Source organism: Falco biarmicus, chromosome 1 (genome assembly GCF_023638135.1).
Source record: "Falco biarmicus isolate bFalBia1 chromosome 1, bFalBia1.pri, whole genome shotgun sequence".
In the NCBI taxonomy this organism is placed as follows: domain Eukaryota; kingdom Metazoa; phylum Chordata; class Aves; order Falconiformes; family Falconidae; genus Falco; species Falco biarmicus.
In genome coordinates, this window is record NC_079288.1 from 49,961,401 (window position 1) to 49,985,128 (window position 23,728).

The window sequence follows — 23,728 nt, forward strand, 5'->3', positions numbered from 1 at the left end:
CGTTGCCTCACCAAGTAGGTGTTCAAGAACCAAGACCAGGGTTTCACAAAAAAACTGCTTGTGCCACAAGTGATGGGATATTTTCTAATACAAAATCCCCAAAAGGGGTTTTTCCCTCAAACTGGGAAAAGTTTGACTTTTAAATTCAAGAAGAAAACTGCTCCATACATTGCACTGAATACCCAAACTGTATTTTCCTGCACAGGAGACCTACTCCAACAACTACTCAGAGCAGTATTTTGTCAAAAGCTGTGCACACATACCTTTTATTCTGTGAAATTCAAGTGTTATATGAAGATGTGAAAGTATTAAATGTTATCTCTGTAATACAGAAAAACAAAGGAGATTTGGTGCATGGTGTTAACTTCAATTGGATATGAGAAAGTTCAGTACCACCTTACATGACTGAAACTTTTATGATCTATCAAATATCACATTCCTAGTCAAACATTACACAGGAGTCAGGCCTCCCTGGTGTTTGTCTTTTGAACCCCAAGGCTCTCATGTTCTACCCACAAGGCATACCAACCACACTGTTTTACAATCTTTCGCCATCTAAAAGTAAAAAAAATAAAAGAATGGAAATCAGAAAATATTTTCAAACATCTACATCCACTTCTGAATTAATCTTATATATAGAATTACACAATAATTAGACAATGTCTAGTGAAACATGTATTCAGTGCCCCTAGGAAAGACAATATATTCAGAAAAGCACTAAAAGATTTCTTAAGCGTATTACAAAGGGATAAGCTGTCAAACTCATATAGTTCTGACATTTTTGCCATGTAAAACCTTGAACTTCAGACAGTACATTGCACAAAGATGTCAGGGACAAACTGAGAAATGAGTATCATAACAAGGTAAAGCAATGAAGTTAATAGCTTATTTTACATAAAGAAGCAAATATCTGACACAGAATGGGAACAAAAGAACTACTTTTCATAGTTTTCCCAACTCTCCCAACACAGAAAAGCATAGCGCAGCAAAAGCCTACATGGTTACGTGGCTTCTGGACTGAGCTAAGTAACATCTAGCCAGCTCAGCATGGAAGCAGCATAAACTTGGATCCTTTTCCACTTATCTACATAAGTATTTTGTGTGTATCCAGCTCCTGGACACTTGCCGCTTCCTGTTTGGGCACCAGTCTCAGGAGTGGGCACCTGAGTAGTACCAGCGTACTTCCTGTATGTTAACCTACAGCACTTACAATTCTTACCTTAAACTCTGCCTTTAGCTACCCGGGGATCCCAAGTTACCCAGATTTCTGATCACACTGTAAGAAACCTGGCTGAGATACTGCTGAGAAGGCAGATAGACTAACAAAAGAAAGATTTGCGTTCACAGCAGGACTCAGGCACACAGAGATGCAGCTGTAACCTGTGAACTTGCTGTTAGTTTCCTTCCATCAGGGAATTAGCTCACTCCACGAGTCCAAGCTTCTCTTGACAGCCCAGGATCTGCAATAATGGTCTCTCAGTGAATAGACTCAGAAAAAAATGTAATTGAGCTGTTACAACCTGGACATTGTTTGGCACACATCCAACATAATAGCAACCCTACAGCCTACCATGCAGCTAAGAAAGGCAGACTTCCAGTGGTTATTTAAAATGGCATCCAACCATTCCAGCAGCATTTATTGTATATTTCCTACATCTTTTCCCATGTTGTTATATCAAGCCTACGAAAACAATGTCTTAGCAACACAATTTTACATATGGCTTTGCTTAGAGATAGAGAGAACTGACAATGGAAACCCTTTGTACAATATCACATTACTTATTCCAAAAGAAATCTGTAGTCGACACACTACCTCATGTAACTCCATGCTAGGCTTTTACATAGACAAGCTACTTTTATTTCCAGGGTATTACATGCTCATCAGATTTATACTGTTCTCGATACCGCAATCTCCTTCCTCCCATGGCCCTATTATAGAGAATGGTCTTCCTTTCTATCTACTTGGATTGACATGCTTTGAATGAGGAAAAAAAATCTTAGCAGTAAATAAAGGGAGAGACAGATTTACAAAGAGGCACAGGCAGGGGTGTCAATTCCTAACCACAAGGTGCCTTGCAGTCTGCAGGTCTCCCTGCCAAGAGTTCTGTGCTTAAGCAATCCACAGGAATGACACTCACAAAAGCCAGCACATTAGCACAGAGCTGCCTAACTTAGCTACTGCAAAATGCCAAGATCTTAAACTCTGTCCATGAACTTGGTATCCTCATCTGGGCTGCAGGAAAATGCCCATCTCCAGCTGGGATTCATACATACCCATTCTCTTGAGTTAACTTCCCTTTCTCACAAAAGCTGGCTGGAGAAGAGATGAGAGGCAATTACAGTACTCAAGAGATGACAGACTGGGACTCCAATCTACTAGCAGCCAGCTGAAAGTTTAACCAACATTCCCTTATTTAACCATAACTTTTTAGATTATTCTAAGGTAGGAATCCTCCTGAAGCTGCTGTCCTGATATTACTAAATAACAAAGGGAGTGAAGAAGGGAACAGAGACCGCTGTGTAGCCTAGTAGTCAGGCTGTTGTTTAAGGCACTAACCTTGAAAGTCCAATCTCTGCTTCAGTAATTGGCTGTTCATTAGGAGTAGAATCAGGTTTCTGTGTCCTTGATGGCAGGAGCTATTTTTCTGAGATTGAGCAGGTGATTTCTGAGCTTTGCCAGACTAACTGCTTCAGAGAAGATAGGCACAGAGTGTCTTCTGTGGTGGTCCTGATGTGTCTGGGAAGAGGGAGATGCCCAGTTGCTCAGCCCTGGCAGCTGTTTAGCATCTCCAGACACCTGGGTTACGTGGCATGTTTCAAAGACCTACATTTCTGCCTGGAGTGTTTAGGGTGGCCATTAGATACTTAAGGCCATGTCTACAATGTGGAAACAGGGCCACCTGAGCTGGCAGGCATCTGCATACTGACTCATAAACCAGAAATGCTAGGGAGTTCAGTGCAGAAACACACAATCTGGCTCTGTGCGTGGTCACTAACAAGCCATAGTGCTGTGCACAAGGCTGCACTTCACTGTGACTTTTCCAGATCAAGGGTTCCTGAACTCTAGTCTACTCCAGAGAGTAGGCAGTCCATACATCTGGCCTCAGTCCCTGCATGGATCTTGCCTGGGTTCAGCCAAGGAAATAGTCATTATGGGGATTAAAACTAATCTGATTTCATCTAGCCTAGAACACACAGGAAAGAGATCAAAGGTGGATTTCTGCCTGGATTTCTCATGGATTTCAATTTCAGTTAATGCTCCCAACTGCAGGCCTGCCTATTTCTTTCCTTGTTTTAGAAGCAGAAATCATTGCCAAGGCTCTGGCAGCTAGGCCAGAAAATAGTGACAAATAGTGTAAGCTGATCTGGCAGGCTTCATTAAGGGCAGATTAAACACTGACAGTCCCCAAGGTTTTTGTGATATGATTGCATGACATGGCCAATGAACTAGTCGCTCCCTAGGGTGAGAAGCAGAGATGATGTTCAACTGCTGGGAGAGTGGAACATAGACTGCTCTGTGAAATTACATGTTATGACAACGTAAGATGCAAAGCACCATCTCTAAACAAGGTGCTTCACCTCAAATAAACCTTAAATACCAGTCTGTCTATTCCTAAGAGGGCTAAGCAATGTGTGTGTGTGGCGGGGGGGGTGGAGGGGTGGAGGGCAGCATCAAGAGATCTGCAAAAGGCCGATGTAAGATCAGCAGTCCATCCCAGTCAGGATGTCTTGCTTTTTTTCCTATGCAAAGCCTACAGCTCTCATCATTTAAGACTGTTTTTCAAGGAACATTTGAGAATGATCCTCCATTTACTGGGTCAAGTATTATTTTATCAGAATTTCAAGAAGTCTGAGTTGTTTGTGCTCATGGCAAGGTTGTCTTGGACTTAAAACAGCCTCCTAGTTCTACTATCTACTTCTAATCTGATGATTTTCCTTGCTCTACAGGGTATGTTTCTGTAAGCTTCTAATCACAAAACTGCATAACGTTTCCCTTTTCAATCCAAAATACTCTAAATGCTTCCACATTTTCTCTTACACCGCCAGACCAAATAAATTGACCCTACCTGAAATGTTGCCAATTAACATTGTTACTTGACTCTTTCTGTACCCATCCTATCCAAATAAAATGCATACGAAATCAAATGCTTTTAGACTGAAAAAAAAAAAAAAAAAAAGCGCCCCATAACATCAACATCAAAAGAATGTTAGCCAGAAATCTCGATCTGAATTGTAGGTGCAGAATGGATAGAGCAGAAAGAAGCTGCACTGGATCTATACAGCTACAGCACAGGAGGCTGCATTAAGATAGCAACAGAAGAGTAACATTTGTCATTGACCATCTGAAATTACAGAGTTCTAGCAGCATTGAAGTGAAAGGCGATAACCACATCTGTGCATCACTAGTTTATCCAGAAAGGCAGGAAATTCAGATATGTAACCATTAACATTATAATTGAAAAGGGAAATAATTCTGCAAGCTTCTACAGAAGAGAGGGGTTTTATTCAGGCAGAAAATTATCCAAGTTTTCATATTTCTCTGCTAAGGTCTAGATTGTATTGACATAAATTTGGAAAAGAAAATAAAAGCTGTCAAAATTGTCTCATGCCCAGAGAGCACTGCATCCAGGAGGCACAGCACAGCTTCTCAGCTGTCTCATGGATCTAGAGTCACACAGAAGACCTGTTTTCCAGTCCTCCAGGTTCTGCCTTTAATAGGCATTAGTGATTTCAACCACATCTGGACATGTTTTAATGTTATATCTAGCAAAAGCCTCTTGAACACAGTACATGCAGTGTCCTGTTTCCAGAGGTCTACCCTGCTTTTACTATTAAATAAAATTGCTTGGTTTGCTTGCAGTTACTACAGGGCAGCAGTTATGAGACAGCAGGTGGTACTGAGGCATTGGTATACACATGGGAAGATGTAAATGTAAAAGAGAAGTCAAATACAGTTTTATTTGGAAAACAAATGAGCAGCTGGTGGCACAATTTGGTCCTTGCCTTGTCCATCTTCCCTGTTTTTCCTGCATTTTAGTACCTCGGCACCATCACCATAGCCAGCATTCACTTCATGAGCCCAGGGAGCTCAAAAAAGAACAAAAAATAATTACCTTTAGCTCTCTTGCTTCACCTAAGTCAGTGCAGAGACACTGTCACCTGCTATGACACCATTTGTGCCCTAGAAATTCTGAACTGAAATGGATGGCTCCAGATTCCAGGGACCTTCAGAGGGAACTTTCCGCAAACAGCACTACTTCCTTGGAATGTCTTTATGTTTGTTAAATACAAGGAAACAACTTAAAACACACAAACCAAAAGTATTCACCAGGAGAATTATGTGACCAATGTGACCAACACATTCAGCTAGTTAGAACTCTTTATGACTTTACCTCCCATTTAGAATGAATTGAGTAACTTTCCGGGGGTGTTGGTGTTCCAAGTGGAATGGAAATGCTGAAGGTGCTTATTTAAAACACTCATTGCAACTTTTTCCAGCACTCCTGTCCAAATCAGCTACTTGAGAGGATTACTTATAATTTAGGAACCACACACTATACCATGCCTGAAAAAATGATTTCCCAGAGACAACTAGAATGCTGCAGAAATCACCGTGAATTAAGATTAAGACTGTTGGAAGAGGAAGAGCTGCAATGATGTTCATTAGCAGTATCTTTTCACTCCTTCAGATTTTGCAGAAGTCCTTTTCCATGCACAGAGAATTCCTTGATTTCTAGAAGTGAGAGGGCTCTGGCTTGGTGGAAGGAATCAAAGGTGAGAGTGTGCTCCTAGCATCATTTTCCCCAGAAAATACAGAGATTTATTTACACAGATCTCAGATAATCCCAGTGCCTGGAACTGACCTTTTGACTCTAGGAGCTGCAAACTTCCTCCTGCTCCCAGGCTGAGTCTGAGATCAGAGAACAGATAACAAACCTTTGGTTTTGCGACATAATGCTCTCATACCCACCCCCAGAAACAGGCTTCCGCCTTTACCTGCACAGCTTTTTTGGCAATGTATCTCATTGTACCCTTCAACCAGAAGCAAGATAATTGAAAAATCCCACTACTTGTTTTGCCTTCTCCAAATACAGTCCTGCTGCAGTAGATGACATCTGTAATAGAATCCTCAGTGTAAAAATGTGATGATCTGTGGCTTTCAACTGCACCTTGGTTCCTGAAAACAAGAAAATTTGGACAAAGTCCTGTGCTCGCTATTTTCTTTTGGCTACTTCTATGCTGAACCTGAAGGCTATTCATTGACTCCACAGGGTGCCTAATTCCAGTGCCTAGGCTTAACTTGTTAGGACTGAGCATGATTTTTACAGGCACTGCAGTGCAGAGCTGGAATTCTTGAAGTAGATACTGCACATCTAAAAGCACAGCACTTCTATTAGGATCTCAAGTTAGCTATTAGTCTAATTTGTAAGCAGATTCACTATGGCATCTCAGTGCATACAGAGGTACTTGCTGTATTATTCAAGGATACAAATGTTCCATCACAATCTTTGCACACACTGTGTGCAGCCATGTTCCTGCTTTCTCAGCTCAGATGCGGCATCATACACGTCTAAATATTTCTGTGCCAGGGATATTAGATCCTAAATGATTCTACTTTGCTGAACAGCATCACGTATCCCTTGCGTAAAATAAGTTTCCCAGGTTCTGCTACAATCAGCAGTATGTCCAAGCAAACAACTGCTCTAACAGCATTCATTACAGACAAAACGTTGTTGACTAGTGAAAAAGCAGATAAATAGTTCCTTTTCTTTAGCATTAGTATCTTATTTGCTTTTTATTCCTAGAAAATAAAATGAGATGGGAGGAGTCCACATTTCTTGGGGAACAGTCTGTCTTAAATCTCTGTTTGGGCAGTTAGTGCATGATGACTTCTCTCCTTTTGAAATTAAGGAAACTGTAGTACTTGTTCCCACAGAAACACTATTTCCTTGCTATGAATCTCATGCACCTCACTATAAAATACTTTGAGATTAACATTATACTAATCAATAGTCAGGCCTAATTAAACTTGCTGCTTTCATTACATCAATCATTGCTTTCAGAGACTTTATTGAAAACATCAGAGATGGTGAGAAGGACATTCTCATTTCATGCTCTCTCAACCCCCTAAGCCTTTCATTAAGCCCTTCACTACAGATGTCCATCACCAGCTGGCTCAATCGCTGCACTACAGCCAGTTAAGCCTGGGCATCATGGCCACATTCAGAATTATTGACTCCCAGAGAAGATCACGGTCGTAATCACTGCCTGACAAACTGGTTGGTGTGTTTTCATCTATGGATTCTCATCCTTCTTTTGTTCCCGTATCCCTTCCTATAAATGCAAGCAACAGATGCATTGCCATTGCTCTGTTTTACTGGGCCGCTTGGAATAGAAATTGTACTACCATCTTTTGACTGTAAGAAGAACTACACCTTTAGAGAGTCTCCCTTCTATATTAAGCCACTGCAGGAAGTAATCTTTAACTTAGTGAATGAAACATAAAATTCCATTTAAATATGGAGACATATGAACAGTGTAGTCTATAAGCTGAGTCCTTTACAAAAAGCAATTTGGTTTAAACATCTCCATAATTTGGGCAATCACAGTATACCCAATAAAAAAAAATATCAACAGCCTTAAACGTGTCAGCCACGGTGCGTCTCCATCTATTTCACATGTCCTAGTAAACTGTTTGGAAGCAGCTCCACTATTGCAGCTCCATGTTTCCTCTCGCACTTCCAGTCTGTACAACAATGGTGCTCAGTTCTTGGGCAGATCAGTACAGACTGGAGTTGGTATTCATTACAAACTCTTTGATTTTCAATGCATAGTTTATAACTAGATCAATTCAGAAGTGATGGGCAATACCACTTTCTGAAATGCATAGTAAGCTATACAAAACTATTTCAGTACCTAGGGAGAAGGTGTCATACAAAATTAGAGTTAACTGTCCTTACTGGAAATCTTAGCACCAAGGATTCTTCCACTTCTATGCCTAAAGAAAGTTCTTCTGAAACAAGCCAGAAATAGACTGGAGGAGCTCATAACAGAGATCTTCAGAGGTTGGTTATCCTACAGTGTGCTCACACACAAACCTGTGGTATTTTGAAACCATGCTAAAGCATGATACTGACATTTTTAGGCAACTGCAGATTAATCTCATGTATTCATAAAAGGCAAATTCCAAAACACTGCAAATAGGCAAATATATTTAAACCCCAAAGTAACATGTAAAAATATACACTGTCCATTTTACATTAAGAACAGTTTTGGGAGCGGAGTGTTTAATAACATTCCTCTGCATACCAACAAAGGTGCTGCTGGATATCTGACAACAGCAACACTGGTTTAATACCCCATGATCTCGCAACAGCATTTTTGCCAATCCCTGAAAAGAAACCACTGGCATTTTGGGTGTGCATTATGGCATGTGTGGTTTAGTAGTGCTTTACCACTTCACAAATTCAGGGCAAGATCTTGGTTTCAATGAATTCAATGGGATATTTGCTACAGGCCTCAGCAGAGGTGGGCTTTCATCCACAGTGTTTAAGAAGTGGGTCTATGATCTGAAGAAGAGCAAAGGAGAAAGTAAAAAACTTTTTTTTTTTCCCACTGCAAACAAAAATGTTGCAATAAACACTAATGGGTAAACCCCAAGTTTTTCATAAGACTCTTTTCCCTGTCAATTATACTGTGCTGTACACAGTTTTTAAGCAGCTCTCAATTAATTTATCTATCTACATATGCAAAGAAATTGGGAAATAGTACATATATATACACAAGCTAAAGTCAAGGCCATGGTTATTTTTCATTGTCTTCTCTCATTAGCACAGTTCCACTAACATTCAGTCCCTCTGGTGTAGCTGAAATTAAAAATGGTGATAAAGAACAGAGTAGAGCTACTAATTCAAAGAAATCTTTTTGTTCTCATATGTAATGTTATTAAATAGAGTTATTACAAAATCGCGGTCAAGGGTCTTCAGAATCACATTTCATTTTGACCTCTGATCTACATCCTCTCTGTAATATGCCATCACATGCCACAGTACCACAGTAGCTAACTCCGACACACTGGAAAACCAATGCACAGACTTAACTTTTATACCTGCTGGATGGAGAGCACATTTTACTGCCGAATGAATCAACAAAATCACATTTTATCAAAAAAACCCTTGTATATTCCCTGCTCCTCAGCAGCAATGAAAACAATTCTCCCCTGCCTTCCCCGCCACAGACTCCCTTAAATTACCTAAAATCTGCTTTTGTCCTGGGTATGTTTAAATAGGTCACTGGTAACAATGTTTCCGTAGTTGCACCTAAAAAGTCAAGGGCAATAGTAAATCCATTCCATCCCTTTTTGTCTGCTGATTCAGAAAATAACTTGTCATTTTATCTCTAAGGTCAGGGAACTCTTGTGATCTCAAATCCACCATCTCAACAAAGACACTGGTTATTGGCATGATGAGCCTCCGGAATTGGTAATGTACCTAACTCCTGATCTCTTTTACATACCTGTACCCCATATTAGTGTTGGTTTATGTAGGATATGGCTTTGTGAAGAGCTGCATACTAAGGTTTCAGCATCATCAATCAGCTGAAATATGTTTATCTCACAATGAGCTAATGACTTGTTTGTAGTCCAAGTGAAGCAACCAGTGTGTATGCCATCTGGAAAGGAGATGGCTGTCTAGCTAACATCTGAAATACATCAGCATTTCTACAGTAAGGCAAACCGTCACTTCTCCTGTGTGAGAATATTCAAACTGACCTCTAAGAAAGTGATAAATTACAAGAAATCAAAGAGAAAGTGAGGGAATGCTTGAATCTGAACAGAATTCCAAGAAAAGTTTGGCCAGTTATCATATACAAGTAACCGCTAAACAGAGGGTTTTTTCAGTGACATTTAAATCCAGCCAGTGGGTTTTGTCCAAGAACTGGATCCCAGCCATAAAGCACCAAAGTTGACTGCTTGTTAACTGAAGATGAGCTAAAATACAGGTAGATAGAACTGCTTTTAATTCTTTTGGCTTGCCTCTGACCTACTAGCTTTGCTGTCTATATTTGGCTTATGCAAATAAATTATCCTTCCACTTTTATCTTACAGGGGATTTTAGGTTAGCTGGCAATAAATAAAACATTCTGCTCTGATGGGAGTGGATGATCATTAAGACATGGGTATTGGACACATTTTCAAGATGCCAGTACTCAACCCAACCACAAGGAATCATACAGAATAAAAAAAAATAATGTGAAGACCACCTCCTTTTTCTAAGCTGTTCTGCCTGGCAGGGAAGTTGGCAGTGCAGAGTGTCAATGTGGAGAAAATGCCATCCCCACTGATTAACATCAGCTGGAGATATCCCAGCATGCAAGAAACATGGGGAAATGCCAGGACCTTGGTTATCACCCAAACCTCTTTAATGATTCATGTCATAACACTCCATCTGGGCCAGGCAGCACTGAGCAAGAACCTGATAAGTACATATATATTCCTAAACTGCATCACAAATGTTTTGAACACCCCCTCCTATTGAATGTTCCTGTTTCTTGCCCAGCAACAATAAGAGATAGTTCTACTTTTTCAGAGAGAGAGAGTCACCAATCACAAGTCCAACATATGACAAGACTTCAATGCTGGCAGCAATTTCCCACACTTCCCCTCTTTAAGGGGCATTATTAGCTTGCTTATCATCACTGTGCTTTCCTAAGATTATCAATACAACACAACTACTCAGACAAAGAAAAAAACAAAGGTTTCAAAGGTTATGTATTATGGGGTTCAGGAGCTGTAGTTATGTATGTCTTCTGTATCATGTTTGATTAGAGATGTCTTTTCTAACAGTCTGGGACTTTCCACTTACAGTTCTCAACAGAAATACTTGTAGTGACATTCCAAATGTTCAGAATGTGGATCCCTTCCTATTTCATTGGGACCTCAGACCTCCACTGAAAAGATAATCCAAACAAAATTAAAACCATTTGCATAGAAAACTGATCCACAAAATGGCAGTGTTCACTGCATGATCAACACAGTATTTCATGATTTTTCATTTTCACAGAAACAATTTCCAAGTGCTCAATTACTGGCTACAACTGAATTCTGAGATTTCTCTGCACGCCACAGCACGAAACTGATGATCTACATTTGATCCTAAATGCCTGGCAGGTCTATGTTCTGATATGCCTTTGTCGCTCACGCCATTTTTCTTCAAAAACTCAGGCTTCTTTCTGAGATGTACCCGCTTCATGCATTTATTTCCGAGCTTTTATTCTATACCAAAAATACCTGGAAAACAAGATGACAGACAGCACAAAAAAATAAGCTACAGAGTTTTTTAAAAAAGTCAGGTTTGGCAGCATATTCTGGAAAATGCCAAAGGGTTTGTGGAATAAATTCCATTTGGCAAATTTAGAGATAAAAGAATCCAGCTGCTTTCAAACACCAAATGCACTACTAAAAAGTCTAAAATTGCAGAAACGTATTAAATCAACAAAACAGATCATCCTCCCACACAAAACAAGAACAGCAGCAACAAAAGAACCACAAAACATTCCTATTTAGATAGACTTCAATGCTAGGTGATGTCTGTTCCAGGCAGTTTGGCAAAGAATACACTTATATACAACAAAAGGCATAGGGCTGAGGGATTTTACGATGCTTCAGGCTATTGCAAAGCTAGGCAAAGAGATGAAAGCAGTCATGCCACTGAGGGACCTCAGATAAGGAACCAGGCTGAGCCATATGATGATTAGAATCCTTTGCAAAAGCATTTCTTATTCATTTGATTAGTCTTTCAATGACTGTATCACTGAACAGGTGTTATTGGTTTAGGGATTGATTCCATGTTCACTGAAGTCAGTCATGACTTTCTACTACCTTTAAAAGGTCTTTGTATCAGATGCTAAAAGAATAAACCCCATTATTTATGTATCGTTTCTTCCCAGTTTAGGTACAACCTGTTCAACTCCTTCATCACATTCATGACATAAGGCATGTAAAACATTTCTAGCAAAACTAGAACTTGGAAGCACCCAAGACAGGGACTAGTTCCACATTATAACAGGAGAAAATACTCATAGAGGAGTCTGCAGAACAGCAAGAATACTGCCCTTTTAATTCTACAGAGAATCTGTGTTTTCAGGCTGTTGTTCCTTGCCATTGTTCCTTCAACAGAATATCCACTGCCACAGGTTCCTAGCTCTGCTCCTCACAGACACAGCTGCCTGGCAGAAGTTTATACCCTGCACAATCCAACAATTCATGTGACTGCACTCCAAAACAGATTTGCAAAATGAGTGGGCTCTGCTGAAATGTGAACCTATCTTATTTGATTTTTAAATGGACCATTTCATAGATCTGAAGTCAGTCACACTAGCAGAAGTGAAGGTAAGGTAGCTTCCAGTAAAAGACAAATGAGCCACTGGAAGCTACTGGCAGAACACTATCCTGGGACAACAGCCTGCATGTCCAAAAAGTCAACAAAGTCTTTATGGAAAGAGTCCTCTTTGTAGGTAACCAATATGCAAAGGTAACAATTTCATTAACTAACAAGCAAAATTAATAAACATCTATAGAAAGTTCCTTTCCTCTCTCCTTATCTCCTGATAATACTATAGTATCAGTTATGAAGAACTCTGAAACTCACATTTCAAGCTGATAACTTCCAGGTAGCTTTTAAAAAGACAAACATTAAAACTAAGCAAAAGCAGTTCAGTAACTTTGCAGTATGAAAAATAAAATAAACTTTTCCTTTTCTAAACATATACACCAAAAGAATGTAAAAAAAAGACTTGTGCTGAAATGGCTGGAGATAGAAGGCTCAAATTTGGCAGGCAAGATGACTAAATAAGAAGAAATGCCTTCACATTTTCCAATTAAAATGGGATTTGCTTTGATCTGCTGCAAATCAGAGTTTTTGTCCTTTATCAAGTGTTTTCCCTCAGCTTGAAAGGAAGCAGCTAAGGAACATCATGCTGTGCCTGTGTACAATTAACTTAGCCAAGCAATAAAACATTCAGAGAAGAAACAGAACAGTGCTGTGATATGTGGATTTCTATACTGTGCTTACATGGTGCTGATCATCCAGTACAGTGAAAGCATTGTAGCTCCCAAGATCTGTGTATTTATTATAATCTATCCAGGTATCACCTCCACAATCTCTGTAAAGTATCTGAATGAATTACAAAAGCTGTAACATCCTATAAAGTTGTTTTCTATTCAGTAATCAATATAGGCACTAGGGCTTTAATCCATAAAGGGATGCCTACATGTCCCTCTGGATCAAACTGTTTATGATTAGGGTGAGAAGCATCTCACTACAGAGGATCTGTGTAACTTCTTACACATTACCTCAGCTCTATGATTTCAGATATTTGAAGACCTCTAAAGTGGTTTATCAGAAATTTCATTGTATACCCCCTCCTGTACGTAACACAACTTTTTCCAGTACTATACTTGGCCTTCAGTCTGACAGCAACTGCTTTGTTAGAAAACCAGAAGTCTTGCTTTTATCGCTCTGTCATATCCCATTGCTGAAACAACATTCCACTGATTCAACATCAAACTGACACGAAGCACCTCGTTGTAACCATACTGAAATAGCTTTAAAGTATTTTCCCTGTAGATTTCCTTAGGTAACTATGAGCTTTACTTTTGATTCTTCAGTCTTTATAGTGCTGGACATATGTATGCAAATGGATGAGTTGCAAAGCAGCGGAAAATTAGATGCTGCATTATTTTATGTTGGTTGGACTGAATCTTCTCAGAATGTCTACATAAGATTGACTAAAAAGAGGCATTATGTTTATGTAAGGTACATCCCCTACAAGCAAACTGTTTTCTACGCTTCCAGGAAGTCTTTGAGGTTTTAAGTGCCAGTGTTGAATGAATACTATTTGTCAGCTGACACTAATTTTGATCTTCTTTAATTCACAATCACTCACACATATTTCTTACTGTTGAGGAACACATTTTGTCCCTGTATGGTTTTTCCAAACAGTTTGGTGACCCATTTTGCAGACACTGGTTGCTCATGAACATACGAGCTATTGACTGTTGGAGTTATGTGTATGCTTTTCACCCATTGCCTTTTTTGCTGAGTGGATGGCTGAAACTTTCCTAGAAAATAATCCATAGCAAACAACAGAGAATAGATTTCCATGACAAGCCTTCTGGGATTTGCAAACATGCCCGTGACTGTTCCACCATTGTACAAATATTAAAGACTGGCAAATAGAGACACCACAGTCTTCAAGAATGTTGAATTAAAATAATTCCACTATCTTGCCAGCTTTAACCACTATTTTCTATAGCAACAGCAGCTAAAAAGATGGCAACAGAGCCATGCTAATGGTCTGCAGGAAAAATATTGAGAAACAGACCTTTCTTCCACCTTCAGCTAAAACATAGTCTGGAGGCTGCACCCATATCCCTTTCAGATGGTGGGGGATCATGGTATATGCCTTTAGGTATCTCCAGTTTGGCCTACTGCAAATGTCCAGGTTCCTGCTGCGTGCCTTCCAAGCAGGCTATGAAAGCACATCAACTTCAGTACTGTAGAGCTCCCGCTGGCTTCCCATCTAGTCAAACTACACACATTTTAAGCTCTTGTTCCTAACCTAAAAGGTACCTTTAATTATTAGGACTTGGCTATATGTAAACCATTTAATTCTTATATTATTTTTGCAGCACTCCACTACCGTAACAACAGGCCTTGCAGATACTGAAACTATCTGAAGCTTATCAGGAAAAACTGTCAGGTGCTCAGGGATGAGCATTTTTAGCTGACATACTTGAGCTATGGAACATATTATCAGGAGGGATAGGCATAAATTAAATACACAAAGGAAGATGCTTACCCACATTTCCTCACATTGCAAACCTTTTTGTACCAATGAATGCAGAATACACAATAATCTCACAGAAGGACAACGAAAACTCTAAAACCACACCAGAATAAATATCAAAAGCTAAGCACACCAATGGGTAACACACTCTCAAAAAGGAGGAAACAGACAGGACTTGAACGCAGAGTGCATCAGGTATCTGGCACAGCTGATCAGCTCAATCTGCCAAGGGTCTCTAGACCTCCAAAGCATTGAGGGTAAACTTGACTTACCAGAACTAGAGAGAAATGATGGCACGGGATGGTCGGGGTGCAAATCATAATTTATGTCAACATAAAATGGAACTTGCTACTGTTGCTCTAGCTCAAGAGCTAGAGCTCTCCACTCCCAGTCCAGTCAGATGATATGTACAAAAATAAAAAGGCATGTGAGTAGTCCCCTTACTTACAACGTCTATGCCATTCACAGCAGGATGAGTGCCTGGCTACAACAAAGCTTTGGGTAAGGTTACTGGTCACGGGCCTCCATGAGAGTGTGTTGAAGCTGCTTTTAGTAGTAGGAGTCTCACAGTATGAACATTCGCTACTACCAGGCTCAAGACAAAAGTATCTATTCAGAGACATTCATTCACCCATTTTAAAAGGGTTTACAAGGGTGGCTGCTAAGAACTGGCTGCGCTTCACTACTGAAGGCAACTGACACACTACAGAAATATTTTTTTTATTTTTGTCCAAAATGGCTGCTTCTTTGAATACCCTAATGTTTTTGTTGCAGGGTTAAGCTACTGAAAAGACTGAGTTTTAGAGGTAGTGGTGTTCCCCTGAACAATTCTGTGATCACAGCAGGCATTTAGCATTTCTGAAAATGTTACCAGAACTTGAAGATTAACACTTCAAGCTAAATACCCAGATCTGAAGAACACTTTTGAATATCTAGTCCTATGTCTCTAAGACCAATCACACAGAAAGTTAGTGGTAGAGTCAAACTCCATAACTCTCAAAAATGGTTCTCATCCAGAGCAGGTGTAAATGTGAGTAAATGAAACAAGCTATACACCATGGCTTGCTTGTTCAACAAAAGTAGCTAGAATAATTTGTATGTGGAAAACTTCCCAACAGAAAGGCATATGTTGGCATGACAATACATTAAAGAGGTATTGTGTAGAAATACAAGAATAATACACAAGAGGATTACTATGAGGACAGTACTCCAGAGTCCCATCAAATGTGGTTTGTTAGAAACAGGAATAACACTTTCTAGAACTTGGTTGAACTTGCAGCAATGACCCTTAAAGCTAGTAATAAAATTTTCCAAAGACCTGAAACAAAAGTTTCTTTTCTTGTACTCCTGTCGTCATAATTTTTCAAGAATATTGTATGCCTAGAAAATTTACCAGTTTCAATTGATGGGTTTTATTTTGCCTGCATCCTTTGTCACCCTGTATATATACTCTTTCAATCATCTAATAGCTTCTGTTTCACACTCTGATCCTTTTGTTTTCTTTTCTGTGCTTCAAAAAATAAAATTTATAAAGGAGGTAATAGGACACAGGGTGATGGTTTTCTACTTTTCAAGAACAGGGATAAATGTTTTGAGTGGGGATACAAGAATTAACACATACTAATACAAAGAACTCCTAACAGCTGTAGTTCACCACTGCCACACACATAAGCTGCTTTGCATAAATCAGATGCACTAAAGAGTCTGGGGTAAGATATTCTAAGGAAAAGTTACTTTAAAGAGGTAAATCAAATACACAGCACTTACTATGTTCATGAAGGACTAGACTGGAGCTTTACCCCTTTCACTTGAAACAATATAGTTATATTCCAAGTCTTGTTCTAAACAGATATTTTTAGAATCAATTATGCTAAGAGGTTTGAGCTACCTGAAGATTAATCTTTCGGTCTCAGTGAAAACTTAGCTGAATAAAGCAACTCCTCTTCTACAAGAAGTGTCATTCTTCCGCTAGGGACAGAGGAAATAATTTCCAAAAATGTCCTTTTTATGACCTTTGCTGTGCTGTAGGATAAGATGATCATTTGAGTGTATCCTTGCTTCTGCCAGCAAAAATTAAACTGCCCTGATTGTGTTTTCCATTTAAAGTGAATGAAGGCTTTCAGGAGCTCAGGTTTCCCTCAGTTGTCAGCCCTGCTAAAATGGGGTGGGGGTTTTTGGCACTTAAGTTTCCTAGCAGTAGCCAGGGCTAACGAGACGCAAAGATGTGTCTGTGGGCAGAAAAGTGGAAGCAACTACATAAAACATTAAACATGTTCATTAGTGCATTTTTATAAATGTTGACATTGTTCTCACATCTATGAAGTTAAATCCTGACACACCTCACTACAGTCCTGCACCTGACCGCCAGTGATACAAATATGAAGAGTAATGACAACAGCATTGGTTTCAGCTCTCAAACATTACTCAGACATATCCAGGCCACACTGAGGCTTGTGCTGCTTCAACCACAGTGTGACAATAACTACGTTCAGCCTGCCTTAAGCCATCTGGGGCATCTTTCCTCTGTGTCATGCTGCAGGCATCAAGGAAATTAGACCTGCTAAAAATTAATGTCCTTGGGTAGCAGGCTCTCTGGGTCATCCACCATACCGTCCAGTGATGGTAATAAAAACATGAGACCTGTTGTAGAAAAGGCTATGAAAAAATTACAGCACTTCAACTTTCTCAGTGATTTTCCTACCCAGGTAAAGAAAATCTAGATATTTTAGCATAATACTTGATCATCCAGCTTTCAATAGAGTAACACTTAACATTAACACTAAATGTGTGTCATTTGTATTATATTTGAAAACCTACTTTTTCTTTCTTCCAAAGTGCTTCATCTCCCTTGTTGCCAAGGCTTCTGTTTCACCTCAGGCTTGTCATAATATTCAATTCTTTATAGTTTTGCATTTTTCTCCTCAAGGGGCATTCTTCTGTCAGCTCAGCAAGACCTTTTTCATTACGTATTCTCTTTTTTGCTCTTTCTTTTGCCTCTCAGAACCTCTCTTTTATGCTTATATTTACTAGATATGACTATGTTTTATATTTCTTCAATATTACTTTCTTAGGTTTTCTTTAATCCCATCTATCCCATTTCATAAGGAATACATCCATATTGCTTGCTTTTTTCCCTCAGGCATCCTTCCTCATCTCCATGCAATTGTCAAGTTGTTCCACCACTTTTTCTTTTGGTCTTTTTCCTCTTCAGCCTTATATCATCTTCTTTGCTACTATCACTATCAAACCAATACATTGTTTTCTGGAGTCCACAGGCCGTGGACAGCGGGGCAGTACCCATTTTTGAAGTTAGCATCCATTCAGGAAAGTGAACATTGCTGTCCTTCCCTATGGGGACTGACTCATTAAAGCCTTAGAATTGCTCTCACAGCTGTTTGAGACCAAGGAGATGCCACTATGGATGCAACTTGCTCTTAGGAGATTTAAGAAATCAGGGATTACAACATTTCATCAGCACTAATCCTATACTGATCTTTAGAACAACTGCAGTTAAAATTTCCATTCTGATTGATGTAACTTGGGTGACTACAAATTTTATTTGCTTCAAAAGCCTAACCTCAGCCCTGTGAGGAGTTATTTGCTATGGCAGCATGATAGCAGTCATACGCAGACTAGCTTCTAAACAGGCAAGGGAGTAGTAGGTGTAAAATCCAATAGGTCTCTCACTTGGCAGAGCAAAGCTGTCAGGTCAGGACTCGTAACAGGTGAAGGAAAAAACCAGGAAAATAAGCTTCTGTAGATACAGCTAACAAGTATTATCGGAACATAAGATATTCACTAGTCCCAGAGAGTTTCAAGAACTAGAAGGTGCCATAAATAAACTGTAACTACTAACCCTAATGAGAGGCATACCTATGTTTTCCTCTACCCATATTTATCTGAACAAATTGGCACACAAGCACACATTAGATGGGAAATTCTCTGAAGAGCACAGAAGGAGGTTCACAGCCTCTGACTTCCCATGCCAGGGCAGGTACAGAGCGCAGTCACCATCGGGTGGGAGCTGCTATCAAGCAGAGGAAGCAGACAACAGTAGCCAGTAGGAAAGGCAATTTTAAAAAGACAGTTCAGGAGCTGGCTATGATTTTAACATTTGGTCCTAATGAGCTAGACTGAACTTTCTCCAGCACAGTTGTGCTTAAAGCAATTCTTCTGGACCAAGGCTGCTGTCCTGGTCTAATTATTGTAGCAATTCCACATTCCCCTGCCTTGTGTAATTAATTTTGGTTTGTGGTTTTGCAGAGAAGACCGTTATTAAAACAAAATCAAGCTGGTAGTGGTAGCACTAGTGTTTGTATTACCACAGCACCTCTAAAACCTAGTCATGGTTCAGGATTCTAGTGTCCTGGGGCGGATGAAGAAACATAATGGAGTACACACCATATGTCACAAGATGGAAGCACTGCATCTTTCTCCAGCTTGGCAATATGGCTCAGCATTTCACATTTGGTTCTTTGTGCACACACAGTTTCCTGTTGCCCACTGAATACCTGCCTGAATACCAAACCACAACACTGAAATATTACTCATCATCCATTCAGATAGGAAGCCACCTTCCTCAGAGCAGGGCTTGCTGCAGGAAGAGGGGGTGACTGTTGTAGGTACTCACACAGTTCCCATCAGAGCAACACTGAAGCACCTCACTGTCTGTTATGTACTCATCATTGTGATGCCCCTGTGTAGAGAGACAGCCTAGGTGTTGAGAGACCTTCTTGACAAAGCACCTTGCCCAAGGTGATTTTAAAAAGAAAAGGAGGGAGAGAGAGAGAAAGGTCTGTGGCAAAGCAGGAATTTAATTCAGATTTTCCTGGTGGCCACAGAGCTTAGAGTCTGCTATTCTCTTAACAACCTTTCCTTACATCATGCTAGGTTTGCATGCCATATTAAAAGCTAAGATGCAAATGTTTATACTGCACATCTTATTTTTTCTTTTTTTTAAAAAAAAGACAAGTGTAAGGTACTGATATGCTACAAAAAGAATTTCCCTTTTAAAATAAGCCAAGAAGTTTTAAGCATTTTGGGGAGAGGGAAAAAAAAAAGAAAGAAATCAAAGGCCCTGAACACTACAGGTTTCATACCTTTAGAGGACTGAAAACCATCAGTTTAAAGTTTTAAGGCCTTTACATTTTCTTAATTGTTTTTCATCTAAAATATTTACTCCATTTCCCAAGTAGCTGCTACATAACTGTATTTGCACTTGCACTGCTTTTCCTCCGTATTTTTTATGTAGCAAGCAAAATTTTATTAACCTCAATTGAGGAGAAGCTGAAACCAAAAGAGAACAAATGAAACTTCACACAGCAAGTGATCTCAGGCTGCAAGAAGGCAACCCAGCATTACAGAAGCATCATGTGGGCCCTCTGGTTCCTATGCCATGTTTTTTGCTTGGCATGACACCAGTGAGGACCACGTGCATGGTCTGCTGGGAGACAAACAGGCACAGTTAGGCAGCAAGTCTGTCAGTGAACACACAAAGAAGCAGAGTTTTAAGCAGCCAGAAAAATGTAGTTTGAAAACCAGAAAGGGAAGAGGTGGTTTGAAAGCCACTGAAATACTTTGTTCACAATTATGAAATTCACAACCTGAATTTTTAATTAAATTAGAAGTACCTGTTCCTTTACATTTAAAAAGAAGTGGCCTGTGAGCTGAGACTCTGGCCACAGAGGAATAAGTGTCAGGTGAGGGTGGAGGATTAAATGGTAGTGAGTTGGACCACTTACTCATTTAAGGGAGCACACGGTACAAACCAAAGTTTGGTTTCAGTCTGGGTGCCTCCCACATTTTGGGGTTTTTTTACATTTTTGCTCTCCCTACATATAGATTTTTCATGCAGGTCAAGTAATTTTTTTCCAATTCTATGATCAAAAATTTAATGTCTCCTCTTTGTCTAGTTGCACTGGTCTTTGCTCTCTCACTTTGGCCCCACCCACACTACCCCTTCCAACGTTTTTGTTTGCAGTCTCTAGAAAAGAAACAAACTAAAATTTTGGTGAAGACTTTATTCTGTGATCCAAGGAAATAATAGCTCCAAATTAAACAGCCCGATGCCTTACAGCCTGACATGGTGAGCCCTGATCTGAGCGTTAGCCCATTTATTTATCTAACAGTTCACTCCAACAGATAACAGTGCTGATAACATCAGAAAGAACATCTCTGCAAACATACTGTGGCTGCATATTTACTGGGAAGCACTTGAAAAAGTTACTTGCACAATCATGCATCACTGGTTATGTATTCAAGATAAAGTTTAAACGCTGTTTATACCTCAGTTTATATCCTGTTATCTTTGTCTGCGTACTAAGAAGATTTAGGATCTCCAGACCATCCTTTAAATCTAATAACAGATTAGCAAAAAAAAATTATACGGCTGTGAGAAAAATATTTAACAGAGATATTAATATGAATCCTCCATGCAGTAAAATGTAATTAAACTATAAGAATATAAATTACTATTCAACATATTTTAGTGTATGTATCTTGTAGGTGTCCAACCCAATTATTTTTAAAATATCTGCTCCTTAAAAGTGAAATATGTGATGATAACTCATAATCTTGCTTTTTTTATTATTTCTGCATATAAAATACTGTGGTTTTGTAAATGAATCCCAGTGATAATAAACAAACACCATGAAAATCAACACGAAGTAGTTACAAGGTAAATAAAAGAGTCCTTGCTGAGCCAAGCAATTTCATTGGTGAACATTGCAAAACCAAGGAAAGTGTTATAATTTATTTGCCCAACTTCCAACCTTAAGCAACTCTCCTTTAAAACTGCAGACAAGGAGAGCTCACAGACCATGAATTCTCGGAAATTTATGACCTGCCTCTGGTGCTGTTTCTCTGCTTTCAGACCAAGAGGAGCAAGCAGTTTTACAGACCACATTCAGCTGCAGACAAGAGATAAATAAGCTCATCTGCTCTATTAACAAGAAAGAGCGAATATGTTAAGTACCTACCTTCTCCTCATTTTCTTGGCTCCAGCTTCTCCACAGTCTTCAGCCTTGTAAAACTCTCCCAGTCTGTGAGACCCTGCAACAGACCTTTGAGTGATTCATTGTGGCAAACTTCCTTCTGTTCAGCCCGAGTTTAAGTGGCCAGACTCGCTGAGATGGAAAAACAAAAAAAGTGGAGGCATAGAAAGGAGAAACTAAAACCATATTACAAAACAGTGGGTCTGGTTAAGGCAGACTGTTCTTTCACCATGTCGGAGAGTTAGTTTACTGACTATTGACTTTGCCTGTAAGTCACTAGGGTGCTAATGCCAGGCAAGGCAAAAGGCATCTTGTCCTTTGATAGGATTTAAGGGTAATCTTCAGGAGAAAGAGTGAGAACAGTTATTAGCATTTGGGGGTGTGATTGCTAATCCAGCAATGATGCATGACTGATTTATTAACTGTTTCACTTGCAGAAACAAATGGAAGAAGGTTCTGCCAAGAATCTGCCATTCTTTGATGGAGACCACAATGTCTGAATCCTTTTCTTAAAGCAAAGCCGTGGCAAATGCTGAGCCTGTGTGTTTCACAATGAGGGATTAATTCTGTCTTAATGCATAATCCTATATGCTCACAGAGGAGAGAGTGCTGCAGAGAATTTTAAAAAAGCATTCAGAAATATATATAGCGTGTTCTATTTCTGCATGCGTTTTTCCCATTTATCAACATCATAGATAAATTAGGTCACGTGTCAAAATAAGCCATTAGGGCTTCCCCTACTTCTTTCCCTGCACCACCAAATCCTAACTCCACATGTGGCACTCCACAAAAGCAGCCAAAGTGCATGTTGTAGGTTACTGTTCAAGAGGACTACGGGGCCTTGAAGAACACTGAAGCCTCTTACACGAGAAAATATTCTCTTCCCAAAAGGGCTTACAATCCAACCATTCACCACACCAAACCAACTGCATTAGCAGCCCCAACAAAAATCAGTCATTTGCAGCATTCTGTAAATTTTCATTCCATAGGCACCTATTTGCATATTACAGTGGTATGTCCAGGAAAAGGCTTCCTGATCTACGCATAGCATTGATCCTTTTAAGTTGAATTGATGTCTCGCTTTCAGAATTCTTCCCAAGTCTGAGTAACCTACTCAGGTACTCTAAATATTATCTACTCCCTATTATGACTTAAGCTTAAGACACACTGCTTTTGAAATAAGAGCTATTAACATTTACATTATGTCTTTACACCAGAAGGACTTCTCCACCTGAGTTGTCAGTTTAATTGTTAATTACTTTATGTACCAGATACCTCATAAAAGCAAGTCAAAACACAAATCTTGGTTCAAACAATCTGCATTCAGAATTATATAACAAGTGAGAATTGTTAGCTAGCAATAAACAAAATAAATAAGCAGACTGAAACAGAAAGAGTGGAAGGGAGCACAGCCTATAAGCAAGGTCAAAGGTTTTCTAGACCTTCAGCCTGATCCATACAGCCAGAGCTCTCTGCCTGTATGAATCCTGCAACAGCTAAACATCACTGTTGAGCTTTCAACCATGTTTTCCCCTTTTCAACTCCTGCCTTCAAATTTAACAGAATACTTCACTGACATCAAAGTGCAACCCATTGCTTTTCACACAGCAAAAAACCTCCATTCAGCAGTCCATTCCCTGGATAATTTGAACAGTCAAAGTTGGCTTGAAAGTAGGTAGAGCTGGCCACACTCTACAAGGTGTACAACCAATGTACCATCATAAGAGATCTGCCTCGAAACATCACTTAATCACAAGCAGATGGGGGATGGGGGTGGGGGGGCCAGGAAGCTAAAGGTTAAGATCCCCCCAAAGCTGTGTCAGACTTTTTTTCTTCTTTTAAATGAATGTTCTAGGGGAAGGGAAAAAAAAAAAAGACTTGAGTAA

At 39.6% G+C, this 23,728-nt stretch overlaps 1 protein-coding gene across 1 annotated transcript in view; it reads right to left on the reverse strand.

Annotated features, from left to right (window-relative positions):
- Positions 1-21,900, reverse strand: part of TRIM2 (tripartite motif containing 2) — a 117,732-nt gene extending 95,832 nt beyond the window's left edge. The window contains exon 1 of the mRNA XM_056331673.1: positions 21,828-21,900. The gene's annotated coding sequence lies outside the window, so the exon portion shown is untranslated. The remainder of the gene's footprint in view (positions 1-21,827) is intronic.
- Between the last annotated feature and the right edge of the window lie 1,828 nt (positions 21,901-23,728).